This window comes from Rhipicephalus sanguineus, chromosome 1 (assembly GCF_013339695.2).
Source record: "Rhipicephalus sanguineus isolate Rsan-2018 chromosome 1, BIME_Rsan_1.4, whole genome shotgun sequence".
NCBI classification, from domain to species: domain Eukaryota; kingdom Metazoa; phylum Arthropoda; class Arachnida; order Ixodida; family Ixodidae; genus Rhipicephalus; species Rhipicephalus sanguineus.
Window position 1 is genome coordinate 333378722 of NC_051176.1, and position 13834 is coordinate 333392555.

The 13834-nt window shown below is 49.6% G+C and overlaps 3 non-coding genes across 3 annotated transcripts; all 3 read left to right on the plus strand.

Moving 5' to 3' along the window:
• The first annotated feature begins 9080 nt into the window (after nt 1-9080).
• On the plus strand, nt 9081-9162 carry Trnas-uga (transfer RNA serine (anticodon UGA)). Its single transcript has one exon. It is a non-coding gene; the product is annotated as a tRNA-Ser (tRNA).
• Nucleotides 9163-9362: 200 nt separating this feature from the next.
• Trnas-uga (transfer RNA serine (anticodon UGA)) lies at nt 9363-9444 on the plus strand. Its single transcript has one exon. It is a non-coding gene; the product is annotated as a tRNA-Ser (tRNA).
• A 200-nt stretch (nt 9445-9644) lies between these two features.
• Nucleotides 9645-9726, plus strand: Trnas-uga (transfer RNA serine (anticodon UGA)). The gene has a single exon. It is a non-coding gene; the product is annotated as a tRNA-Ser (tRNA).
• The last annotated feature ends 4108 nt before the right edge of the window (nt 9727-13834 follow it).

Genomic DNA, 13834 nt, shown 5'->3' on the forward strand with positions numbered 1-13834 from the left:
TTTCTGGACGGTGCTCTGCCCCGACTCGCTGTGTTTGTTCAGAGCGTCACCACAGGAACGCACCGCCAATAAACCTCTTCTCAATTGGTGGAGGGTGCTGAGGGTCCCCGTCAACTGAACCTGGAGCTGCGAAGCAGAACACTTCCGCCCGTCATGACAACCAACGTCGACCAACCGGCCCCGTCCGCCCAGTCCGGCAGCGGCACCGGAGTTCCTCGGCAGAGGGACCCCAAGGTTTTCAGCGGTGCCGGTGAGACCGACGTAGAAGACTGGTTCACAAACTACGAACTGGTGAGCGCGCACAACAAGTGGGATGACGCCGACAAGTTGACCCACTTCGTGTTTTATCTCACTGACGTTGCCGAAATGTGGTATCACAACCACAAAAGCGACATCCCGACATGGTCAGTATTCAAGACGTCTTTCGCTGAAGTGTTTGGCCGACCCGCTGTCCGTAAATTCCGCGCCGAACAACGCTTGCGCACACGAGCACAGAAGCCGTCCGAAACGTTCACAAGTTACATTGAAGACATCATCGATCTTTGTAACCGTGTCAACCCCACCATGCCTGAGTGGGACAAGATTCAGCACAACCTCAAAGGGATCGACGATGGCGCATTTCAGATGCTCCTGGCCAGGAATCCTCGCACAGTTTCGGAAGTCGTCACTTTATGCCAAAGTTATGACGAGTTGAGGAAGCAGCGCGCCCTGACTCGGCCATTTTCATCGCACGCCGACTCGCTCTCGAGTCTTGGTACTGTTCCCGAGCACTCGCCGACGCTTCAGGAGATCAAGGACTTCGTGCACGAAGAAGTTGCTCGTCAACTTTCCTTGGTCCCCTTCACACAGGAGCCGCCCTCTCGTCTGCCGCCACCGCTCCGCACTGTTATTGCCGAAGAGGTCGCTCAAGCCGTTCCCGTCGCTCACCATCAGCAGTCCGTGGCCGCGCCTCTTACATATGCGCCGGTTATGCAGCCCGTAGCCTCACCTATTACTAATGCCCAGGTGGTGCGTAGGCCTCCCCAGCAGCCTTACCCACCTATGCAGCAATATGCCCACCGATCTGCACCTCTTCCTACATCTTGGGCCGAGCCGCGAGTCAGCACTTCTTGGAGGACTCCTGACAATCGCCCCATTTGCTACGCCTGCGGTACTCCAGGGCACGTTGCTCGATATTGTCGCCGTCGCTTTCAAACATACAGCGACGCTACCCGGCCGTTCCAATACGGCGCTCATCCCATGCGCCCATCTCCTACCGGACCCTCACCATCGGATGCTTACACTGACCACCCTGACTTTCCGTCGCGCCGCTCACCATCTCCTCGACGGCGATCGCTCTCCCCAATGCGTCGCCGACCCGGACCCTCGAGCCAGGAAAACTAAACGCCGCAGTTCAAGAGGCAAGAACTGCGCCATCTTCGAACTGCCCAAGTCCTCGTACTTCCCCTGCTAACGTAGTCGCCGTATCTGTCGATGGTTTTCCTTCATTTGCCCTTGTAGACACCGGCGCAGCCGTTTCTGTTATAGCCGCCAAGCTCTGCCGTTCACTACGCAAAGTGACCACGCCGCTCTCTGGACTGTCGCTACGCACGGCCAGCGCACAGCACATCACACCTCTCGCATCCTGTACTGCCCGCGTATTCATACAAGGCACTATGTACGTCGTGGAGTTTATTGTTCTTTCTGCCTGCTCGCACGACGTCATCCTCGGGTGGGATTTTCTATCCCGTCACAATGCCGTCATCGACTGCGCACGCGCTGAAGTTGAATTTTCGCCGCTGTGTGCAGAGCCATTCCACGACGCTCTTGTTCAGCTGCCTAAACTCGTCGTGCGCGAGGACACCGACATTCCGCCTGCCTCTCTTGCCGTTGTGCCTGTCTTTTGCGGTGGCCTCAACGATGCTACGGTCTTGTTCACACCTTCCGACACCTTCATGAGTCGCAGAGCCGTCCCACTGCCTTTTGCTGCTCTTGACATCGCTGCCGGCCACAGCAATATTTTTGTCTACAATTCCCTCTCCGCACCAGTTACGTTGCTTGTCGGCGAATGTCTCGGTCGCGTGGAAGAGCTTGACCCTTCGTTCTTTCTGAACGTGCCAGACGAATCGTGTCATACTGACTCGAGCGACCTTGCCCTTTCAACACAGGAGGGCTCGTCGAGTGAAATATTCACGAGTTCAATCGCTGATACCCTGACTGCCGAAGAACGCACCGCGCTTCTTCGACTTCTCCAACACTTCACGACTTCGTTCGATGTTTCTCAGCCGCAGTTGGGCCGCACGTCGGAAGTCCACCACTACATTGACACCGGTTCGCACCAGCCGTTGCGTCAAAGACCGTGCCGCGTCTCTGCTGCAGAGCGTCGCGTCATCAACGACCAGGTCGAAGATATGCTACGCCGTGGCGTTATTCAACCATCCCACAGGCCTTGGGCATCTCCTGTCGTGCTAGTTCGCAAGAAGGACGGGTCTATTCGTTTTTGCGTCGACTACTGTCGCTTAAATAAGGTGACGCGGAAAGACGTCTATCCTTTGCCGCGCATCGACGACGCCCTTGACAGCCTTCAAGGAGCAGAATTCTTCTCGTCCTTAGACTTACGTTCTGGCTACTGGCAGGTTCCGATGGCTGAAGCTGATCGCGAGAAAACTGCATTTATTACACCTGACGGGCTGTACGAATTTAACGTGATGCCCTTTGGCCTTTGCAACGCACCTGCCACGTTTGAACGACTCATGGACAACACATTGCGTGGCCTCAAGTGGTCTATGTGTTTATGCTACCTCGACGATATTGTCGTTTTCTCTCCCGATTTTCCTACCCATCTACATCGGCTCAGACAGGTTTTGACGTGTTTAACCAACGCTGGACTGCAATTCAACCTTAAGAAGTGCCGCTTCGCCGCGCGGGAGCTGACCATCTTAGGCCATATAGTATCTAAGCACGGTGTTCTACCCGACCCTGCGAAACTTCGTGCCGTCGCCGAGTTCCCGAAGCCTGTTACCATCAAAGAGCTTCGAAGTTTTGTCGGACTATGCTCCTACTTCCGGCGCTTCGTCCGAAATTTCGCGTCCATCATGTCGCCGTTGACCCAGCTCCTACGCGGCGACACAGACCTCTCCTCCTGGTCTCCTGAGTGCGACGTCGCGTTTGCTACGCTCCGTCGTCTGCTCACTTCTCCTCCCATCCTTCGCCATTTCGACCCAACAGCTGCAACTGAAGTGCATACAGACGCTAGTGGGGTCGGTCTTGGCGCTGTCCTCGCCCAACGTAAGCCCGGCTACTCCGAATACGTCGTCGCCTATGCGAGTCGCACGCTGACAAAAGCAGAGACCAATTACAGCGTCACTGAAAAGGAGTGCTTAGCTCTAGTATGGGCGCTTACCAAGTTCCGCCCGTATTTGTACGGTCGCCCGTTCGACCTGGTAACGGATCACCATGCCCTTTGTTGGCTCGCCACGTTGAAAGATCCGTCTGGCCGACTAGCCCGTTGGGCACTCCGAATTCAGGAGTACGATATTCGCGTCATCTATCGCAGCGGACGCAAGCACTCTGACGCGGACGCCTTGTCTCGTTCGCCTCTACCTCCAGACTCGGCCTGCGCAACGAACTGCACACACTCAGTCACATCTCTCGACATTGACTCCGTAGCTACTGAACAACGCCGTGACCCATGGATCGCTTCTCTTTTCGGCTATCTTTCGGGAGCCTCGACCACTCCTGCATCCCGATCTCTCCGCCGCCAAGCTGCCCATTTCGCCATTCGTGATCGGCTGCTACACCGACGGAACTACGCTCCCGCAGGCCGTAAATGGCTTTTGGTAATTCCCCGAAGCTTAAGATCACAAATATGTGCTGCCTTCCACGACGATCCACAATGTGGCCATGCCGGAGTTTTCAAAACCTATGAACGTATTCGCCATCGCTACTACTGGCGCGGCATGTACAACTTTGTACGAAAATTTGTTCAGTGCTGCCCCGACTGTCAGCGTCGCAAATCACCGCCTTCACGCGCGTCTGGAGCCTTGCAGCCACTTCCGTGCCCTGCCAACCCCTTCGACCGCGTCGGCATAGATCTCTACGGTAGTGATGCAGAACTATCGATGGTACTATCGATAGTATCGATAGTTGAGCCACTATCGAACTATCGATAGTTAAAGATACTATCGATAGTGCTATCGATAGTAAGTACTATCGATAGTTTAAAATCAACAGCGCGAACTCATTGCAGAAAAAATTACATCATCTCCCACTAAAGGGAACCATGTGGGGATGCGAAGCAGCGCATGGGTCGACTTAAAGTTCCGTTCATCACGGACACCTTGCCCGATGTTAACGCGTCCTTGCAAGTGCAGCACACCATGAAATCACTGTAGTTGCTGTTACTCGTCCCGAACTCTTGTTGAAGTACGCCACGCGGGCTCATCGCAGAATCTCGTTCCCCGACACTATCACATGATTGCTGAGAGAGTGTAAGGAGGAGAGGCCACAGCGTCTTACATAGCCCCTTACACAGGCCCGAACGCGCTAGCGCCTGCCAGCACACATGGTTTTGTCTGCGTTACGCCAAGCTAGGACAGCATACGGCAACCCGGGCCCCTAAAGTGCTCTGCACGTATCATCGTCAAGACGGTCGAAGAACAAGAGGAGGAAGACTTCTCCTTGGGGCAAGCAAGCGCTCAGATGGCTATGCTAGGTGGTAGAAAGTGGACGGTCGCCAATGGAACTACGGACCTACGGACACAGCCCCGAGCAAAAGCTGCTTCGCATCTAGTAAATTCGGTTCCCCGCCCGCTTTGTACGTAGTGGAGCCGGAGGCGTAGGCTGTTGCGGAAAGGACGCCGTTACATGGGGTAGAACTGTGCGGCTTGAGTTTTATATTGCATTTGAGTATTTCAAAATAAAAAAAAAATTATCAAGAACTAAGTTTGTTAACTGTAAGATGTAACTGGTTGCTTTTAAATATTATTTATTGATGGACATATGCCGCCATTTTCACTGCGCAAATAATTTCTCTCTATAAAAATTTCCTCATAAATTAGGCGAAGCTGATAGTAGGCTATCGCGAATATTTTGGCAATTTGGCCAGCCAGCAACACCATCGTTATTCGCACCACTATGGATAGTTTGTCACGTGGTTGTGACAGTGAAGAATTCTGCACCAAGACTGGGAAATACGAAGCTCTTTTTTTGGTCGAACTTGTGCCCAGAAAATCAATACTCAGAATACCAGCGATACACGCTGCGCACTGACTGCGGCGAGAACAGTCGCCGGCCGTCGAGTAATCTGATAACCGGTGGAACGCTTCGTCTTTTATACATCAGTCATCAAATCTTCCAGCGTTATCGTTGGTGCTCGCGTAAGCTCTCGAATAAACTTGCATATTCGCGTCCGGCGCGTAATTTTAAAATGTCAAACAATCGCGAAGCTTCTCAAACATTGCGGCGCGGTCTGCGTCAAAAACAGCTAACAGTCTGTGGGTGAAACCCGAATACATCAAAACAAAGCAATAAACACGCGTGGCAGTAGCATCTCTAGTAATATTACCGATGGTACTACCGATTCGACTATGGATAGTTTATCGATAGTAGTACTATCGATAGTTTGTTTACACTATCGATAGTTTCAAATAAACTATCGATACTATCGATAGTCAATTTACCGATAGTTCTGCATCACTACTCTACGGCCCACTTCCAATGACACCGGATGGCAATCGGTGGATCATAGTCGCTGTGGACCATTTGACACGCTACGCCGAAACTGCTGCTCTGCCAAGTGCCACTGCGCGGGACGTAGCGTCTTTCGTCCTACGCCGATTGATCCTTCGACATGGCGCACCTCGGGAACTCCTTAGTGACAGAGGTCGAGCCTTCCTCTCGGAAGTCGTCGAATCTCTGCTTTCCGAATGCCACGTTGTTCATCGACGGACCACGGCATACCACCCGCAGACTAACGGGCTCACCGAACGATTCAACCGCACCCTCGGTGACATGCTCGCGATGTACGTGACATCTGATCATGGTAACTGGGACCGCGTTCTTCCCTTCATAACGTTCGCATACAACACCGCGACACAGGCTACCACGGGATTCTCACCTTTCTTCCTCCTGTATGGCCGCGAACCTTCGCACACCATCGACACTCTCCTACCATATCGTCCGGACGCTTCCGAATGCCCACCTGTGTCCGAAGCTGCCCGACAAGCGGAAGAGTGCCGCCAACTCGCGCGCACCTTTACATCCCAAGAACAACAGCGCCAGAAGGAAAACAACGCCGACTCACTTCCAAGTCCCAGCTATTCCCCTGGATCTCTTGTATGGCTGGCTGTTCCGTACCAAGCTCCTGGGCTTTCCTCAAAGCTCGTCCCAAAGTACGAAGGGCCTTACCGTGTTTTGGAGCAAACATCCCCGGTGAACTTTATCATTGAGCCAGTTTCCCCATCTGACGACATGCGCCGGCGTGGACGTGACCTCGTCCACGTGGCACGTCTCAAGCCATACCACAGCCCTCTGCCTTCAGACTCCTAGGTCGCCAGGATGGCTCTTTTCCGGCGGGGGCGAATTGTGAAGGAGAAGACGCGTCGCCGGTCAGCAGTATCGCCAACGCTCGCCTCGCGCTGCTTGTCGCTGGCATCTTTCTGGACGGTGCTCTGCCCCGACTCGCTGTGTTTGTTCAGAGCGTCACCACAGGAACGCACCGCCAATAAACCTCTTCTCAACAGATTAAATACGGAGGAGTGACTACCACGGACAAACAGGTGATATAAAGCGCGTGTTTGGATTATTATAAAGGACTTCTTGGGTGCAGCGGTAACAGAGAAGCAGCCTTGGACAGCGAGTTTTTGTCAATAATGCCGACACTAGATAAGGAAACCACCACACGCCTCGAAGAGCCAATATCAGTTGGGGAAATTGAAAGGGCCATTAATGACTTAAGTGAAGGGAAAACGCCCGGCCCGGATGGACTAGGCACAGCTTTTTACAAAGCATTCAAAAATGAGCTGTCGGAGCTCCTGTTACGCCTCGTAGCGGTGGCTTACGAGGTAAAGGAAATGCCGCCGTCCTTTCGAAGGTCACATATTGTACTCATACCCAAAAGTGAAGATCCAGTGAAGCTCTTGTCAGTGAGTGCTTATCGTCCCATAAGCCTCACTAACACTGATTATAAGGTTTTTATGAAGGTACTTGCCAAGAGACTGCAAAGCGTAATACGGTTAATCGTAGGACCGCACCAAACATGCGGAATTAAGGGCCGAACAATAGGAACCAATATCCACACTGCGAGGAGCATCCTTGAGTGCTGCGATGCATGGGACAGCCAAGTAGCAATGTTGCAACTAGACCTGGAAAAGGCTTTTGACCGTGTTATGCATGATGTCCTTTTTTCAATATTGAAACATGTAAATGTAGGAGATGTTATTTTAGAAGGGGTGAAGATGTCGTATAGGAATTGTTTTGCTAGCATCGTAATTAACAAGGAAGTCGCTGCAAACTTTCAAATTGCAAGGAGTGCCCGTCAGGGTTGCCCAATTTCCCCCTTGTTATTTGCCATCTACTTGGAGCCCTTTTGTTTGAGCATAATCAATAGCGACAAGATACATGGTTTTAGGTTAATGACGGCTGAGGTCAAAGTACTGTCCTACGCAGATGACATCGCTGTTTTTTGTAAAGACAGAGGGAGCATTAGTGAAGCAGTCAGTGTAGCAGACAAGCACTGCAAGTGATCAGGCAGTGCCTTAAACTGGGATAAGAGTGCAGGTTTTTGGCATGGTACCTGGGACGAAAAGCCTGAATTTTTCGAAAAGGTTAAGTGGAGCTCCGTGCCGACGAAGTACCTCGGAGTGCCACTGCAGAAATATAATGATCCCAGTGAATACTGGAACGACGAGACAGAAAAATTAAGGGAGAAAGCGAACAAGTGGGGAGGGAAAAACCTATCAATATTCGCGAGGTCAACAGTTTGCAACTTATTCTTAGCAGCCAAAATTTGGTATGTACTTCAGGTGCTGTGCATGAACCGCTCAAACGTACAGAAGATACACAGAGTTTTTGCCACTTTTGTTTGGGCCTCCAAGTGGGAACGCACGAGCCGTACAAATCTTTTCCGGTCAGTGAAAGCGGGTGGGCTGGGATTAGCCCACTTATTTCTAAGGCAGATTGTTTCCAGGTTTATGTTTCTGCGAGATCAGAGCCATCCTTTCTTACGTACTATGCTACAAGTTAGATTATGCTGTTATCTACCCGAATTTGTTGTATCCACTTGTTGTGCTGGGCGTAGCGGCATTCGTGGTTATCTCAACGAAGCTGTTTCGGCTTTTAACATACTAAAAGTACGTTTTTCTTTACAGTACCTTGGTGTGGTGACAAAAAGACAATTATATAAAGACCTTATCGATGTAATGCTGCCTGTGGGGATGTATCGTGCGATGTATGAAAAAGGCCAGGGAAAAGACGTTCTTAAAAGGGTTAAAAGAATGGTGGTACGGCCATCAGCAAAGACCTTTTTTTTTCAGTTACACACTGGTACACTTCCCGTAAAACCATGGCTGCAGGAAAGGGGCTTATTTGTTCCGTGGTCTGTTAATTGTCTCCTATGCCGCAAACCAGAGACTGTCGATCACATTTTTTTGGACTGTTTGATTGCTACGTTTCATTGGGACATTCTTACAACGAACTTTAAAAAAAGACTTACCTTTGACACCCCATGGAATCCGTTTCCTACCGGTTCACAGTGACAGTGGCATACCGTACGACATGTTTATGCTGCTAAGTATGCACGCTATTTGGAAATCATGCATAGCATTCCGGCATGTTGACGCGAATGCCCGTTCTGTCATAGAATACATCATTGAAAGTATAGCTTACATAAGAGATGCATACAATGCACGAGAAGAAGAGCCGGAATGGCTCCCTGTACTGAAATGAACTTGTAGCACTAAAGCGCTTTTAAACAATTTATGCCAAACAAAGTGTGATTGGTGGTTTTAATGCATTGTTAAATAATACTTGTCAAGCTACACCTGTTTTTTTTTGTGTGTGTACACGATGTACCTCGTTCTGAATAAAGAAAAAAAAAAGCGGCAGTCGTGGCCGAGCGGTTAAGGCGATGGACTTGAAATTCATTGGGGTCTCCCCGCACAGGTTCGAATCCTGTCGACTGCGAATATTTTTTTTATAGAATTTCTTTCACTTACCATAAGGGAGACAAAGTTGCGCACATTAACTCTGTTTGAGCTTCACTTTCTGTACATTGGTGCTGCGGCCGTTCCGAGCACTCCCCTGTACTAGTACACTCTAACGCAATTCAAATAGACACGAAACGGAAGAGTTCTACCTTTATACTGACATATGGCCAAGCAGCGGCAGTCGTGGCCGAGCGGTTAAGGCGGCGGACTTGAAATCCATTGGGGTCTCCCTGCACAGGTTCGAATCCTGTCGACTGCGAATATTTTTTTTATAAATTTCTTTCACTTACGATAAGGGAGACAAAAGTTGCGCACATTGACTCTGTTTGAGCTTCACTTTCTGTACATTGGTGTTGCGGCCGTTCCGAGCACTCCCCTGTACTAGTACACTCTAACGCAATTCAAATAGACACGAAACGGAAGAGTTCTACCTTTATATTGACAGATGGCCAAGCAGCGGCAGTCGTGGCCGAGCGGTTAAGGCGATGGACTTGAAATCCATTGGGGTCTCCCCGCACAGGTTCGAATCCTGTCGACTGCGAATATTTTTTTTATAGAATTTTCTTTCACTTACGATAAGGGAGACAGAAGTTGCGCACATAACGTGCTCTGCTGGGTGGCTGGACAGCTGCGCCATGTTTTTGAAATCGACCTCATCGGACTAGTAAAACTGCACAGTGACGCCCTTGAGCAACATTTACAGATTGTAATATAGTTCATGCGCGAATGTCAGTCCTAATGTGGGCGGAACGTACATTTACCTTAAAATGTGTGCGTGTCATTGCGATACGCACGCGGTAAACATCGCTGTTCTCTACGGAACGCATGTAGGCCATGTTTTCAGCACGCGGGCGTGAATTATATATAATGCTTGTTTCCGTGTGGATTTCTTCCCTAATTAATGTGGTAACTGTTATTTCCTCGTGTATTTAAAACTTACTCACTGAATATCACCTGCAATTGACTGCAAATAAGTACTTGTGCCTGCTACCATTTGTGCCAACCACAACATGCTAGCGAACGTTCTATATACGTTAATTTTAGTTTTGGAAATCTCGCTAACCACATTTAGCAACAATGACATTATATGCACCTTGCGCCGGAGCTTTACACAATGAACTGTAGCGCCAGAACGCACATCCTAACGAGCAATGAAAAAAAAAATTGGTGGCACTCGATGTATGCGCACGCACCGTGACACTTCACATTGCTTAGCACAATGAAGGAAATTCTAATACCTGTATAAATTAAAAGCCGTGAAATGCTAAGCTTTAGCTGGGTGACGCTCAGCGTGTAATGATTAGACGAGCGTGGAAGCATAGGTCGCCTGCTTGTCCTCCAACCTCTGGCGGCCGTTCTCGGCGACGCTTGTGCGATAAATGAAAGCGCCATATAGCGACATTTCGTTTATGCAAAGTGTTCATAGTGTGATGGTTCTGTGCTCGCTGAGCCAACAATTAACTCAAGCCCCTTAAGAATGCAGGTTGGTTTAAGGGTTTAACGTCCCAAAGCGACTCGGGCTATGCGAGGTGATAAAGTGGCGGTCTCTGGATAATTTCGACCACACGGGGTTCTTTAACGTGCAGTGGAATCGCCCCGCCACGGTGGTCTAGTAGTTATGGCACTCGACTGCTGACCCGAAGGTCGCGGGATCGAATCCCGGCCGCGGCGGCTGCATTTTCGATGGAGGCGAAAATGTTTGAGGCCCGTGTACTTAGATTTAGGTGCACGTTAAAGAACCCCAGGTGGTCGAAATTTCCGGAGCCCTCCACTACGGCGTCTATCATAATCATATCGTGGTTTTGGGACGTTAAACCCCAGATATTATTATTATTAACGTGCACTGGAATCGCGCAGTACACGGTTTTGTCAACACCAAAAAAGAAATAGAGAAAAAATAAAAAAAAATTGGGCGACCCTTAAGCTTCGCCTTTAAGAGTTGAACGCAATAGCGAAATCCGGCCCCTAGTGCGCACTTCAACCAGTAAGTGCATACTTATTAATGCGTATTGTTACACGCACACAGACACACACGCGTGCGCGCGCGCGAATGGTACATACAGGTTTTTGATCTAAAGCAAGAGTCGCATGGCCTCAAAGATAGGCGCCGCGCGCTTGCCATCTCGGAGGCCATAAAGAGTCTCACAATGCCTCACAGACGGCAGCACATTATCTAGCGTTTGCTGTTTGCTTGGATCAACGCCCCCTCTGGAAAGCCGGTGGTGGCTTGATATGTTTTCCGCTAGATGGACATAGTTGTCCATTTTTAGAGCTGTTTGAAAGTTTGTGTGTGTTTTTAGCGGCGATGGCTGCACTATCCCGGCCTTTTTCGACGTAGTTTGATGGCCTCCCAAATGCGCCTACAAATCGCCGAATGGGCTCGTTTTCATCGTGACACCTGTCCAACAAAATGCGTTGAGAGAGCCTGCGCCATTCAAATCCTTTCACTACTTGGCATTTATGTGGTGTTTTTCTCCGTAGCAGCTGCAAGTAACATCGTGGCTTTGTGGTAGGACACCTGCTTGCCACGCGAACGGCCCGGGTTCGATCCTCAATGGGACCGAACATTGTATTCCTTAGTTTATTTGCTTCTTTCTGGATTTTTCGCTCACTGACGATTTTTCGCTCACAACCAACGGTGCCGACGCCGACGGCGGAATTTCTGCGACACGAGCTGTCTAACGCTATCGCGTTAAAATGTCCACCACTTTGCTTCGCGGGTGCGAAAGGAAAAAAAAATATCCGCTGCAATACGTCAGTCATGCTTGAGATAAGCAAGATACCTCTAGAGCACTGGGGAAAAAAAAAGAGCAGGCAGGAAATTGATAGAACGAGAGTCGACGCAGGCGTATACGGCTGTAAGGACTGTCGTTCTATAGGTAACAGTACAGCGTAGAAAAAGCGGCTTGAATGAATGAATGAAAGAAATAATGAAAAGATAGCTTGCTAGAGTGCTATGGGTGCAATAAAACCGAAGTAGGTTGAGCAGGCTAGACGACTATTTGCCACCGCACCGTTTCAGAGAGTATGTGAAAAATATGGTATTGGAGTGACGGAGTGGGCCTAGAACTCCTAGTGAAGCATCATTTGAGAAATGAGCGTACAAGGGTGGTCAAAAGTTCCCAGGCCACGCTGCCATAGGATTACATGGGATAGCGGCCTGGGAACTTTTGACCACCGCTGTATGTGACTTCGTGGCATCTTGTGGCTCGTCACGTTTCTACTAGAATGGATGCGTTCGGCGTTGCTTGTTGCGTAATAGTTCGAAATCTAAATACACGGCGAAAACGAAGCTCACGATTGGGACAAAGTTCACACGCAGCCACTCGTATCGCTTTCATGCATGCGCTCGTCTGCGAGAGGCAGCCCTGCAGTAACGGCACAAAACGACGACGCTTCAACATAGACAGGAACAGAACTACTTGACAAAAACTTGATATTCGGACACTGCTGTGTAGTGTCAGGATGTTGAACTCGATCCGGGATTAACTTGCATTCGCAAAGTCGCAAGTGAAAACGTTCAGCTTCCCAAAACAACAGCTGGGTTGCGGCTGATGAAGCGAGTGAACTTGATTCCTACGGTCCCCTAGCAGATTTGTTCTCTACACTTGTTTCAAAGAAAGTAAAACTTAATGTATGTTCTAGCAGCACTGATCTGATACTGAACCTTTAGTCCAAAGCTCCCAACTACAATGAACAAATGTCCGATCGATGTTCCGCGGACGCTGCCGCCGCCTGCCCATGACAGATCACAGTGCCTAATCGAAGTGAATGGGAAGGCGTGAAAGCCACGTGACACCGAAAATTTGTTGTAAGCTTGTTCCTTTGGTTCGATGCTGAGCTCTTAATGTTCGCCATTTTCACCACCGCTTGTGTTCAACAGCTACCACCACGCAGTGTACGACGCAGTGATGGCGGTGCCCACGGTTATTGTTTCTTATTAATTCTAGTGACATTTCTTATACATGAGAGCAATGTTGACGATTAAATTCATGTCGTTACGCTGTGAAAAGCAGTGCCGTCAAACGATGATGCACTCATGTTGCCATCAATGGTCGTCGTCGCACCCAATTAAGCCGATCAATCTTTGGCACTGAACATAGACTGTAGCTGTAAATGGATTGCATGGAAGGTTTGATGCATCTTTAGTGCGCTCATGAGTGCACCAGAGCAATCTGTGAGACCCAGCCGCCCTGACAACTTTACATAATGAGCATGTTACACATTATCCGAGTTACACGGAACGCTCCACATCGTGATTATTGACGATCGATCTTGATCGCTATAGAAAATGCCCAGTACGACACCGGCGCAATAATAAGAGCATTATTCTTGTACTGCGTGCCCTGACAGCGCTGTTGAACATGGCTACGAGCCCGTTTTAGGCAGCCTCTAATACGTGTAATTGGGCTTACGTTTAGTTCATGCAACGTACCATGCTGTGCGCCGTTGTGCACTCTCAGATAGCTGCTATAAACCGCTCTACACTCGGCTGAGTGAGAGCGCAAGAGATAACTGCACAGCCGAAACAAACACATCTCGTAGACACACCACGTGCAAACTGGATTGAAGCAAATGGCCACGTGAACGTGCAATGTACAGAACTCGTGTTTAATCATTTACATTTTGTTAAGAGCGGTAGAAAAATG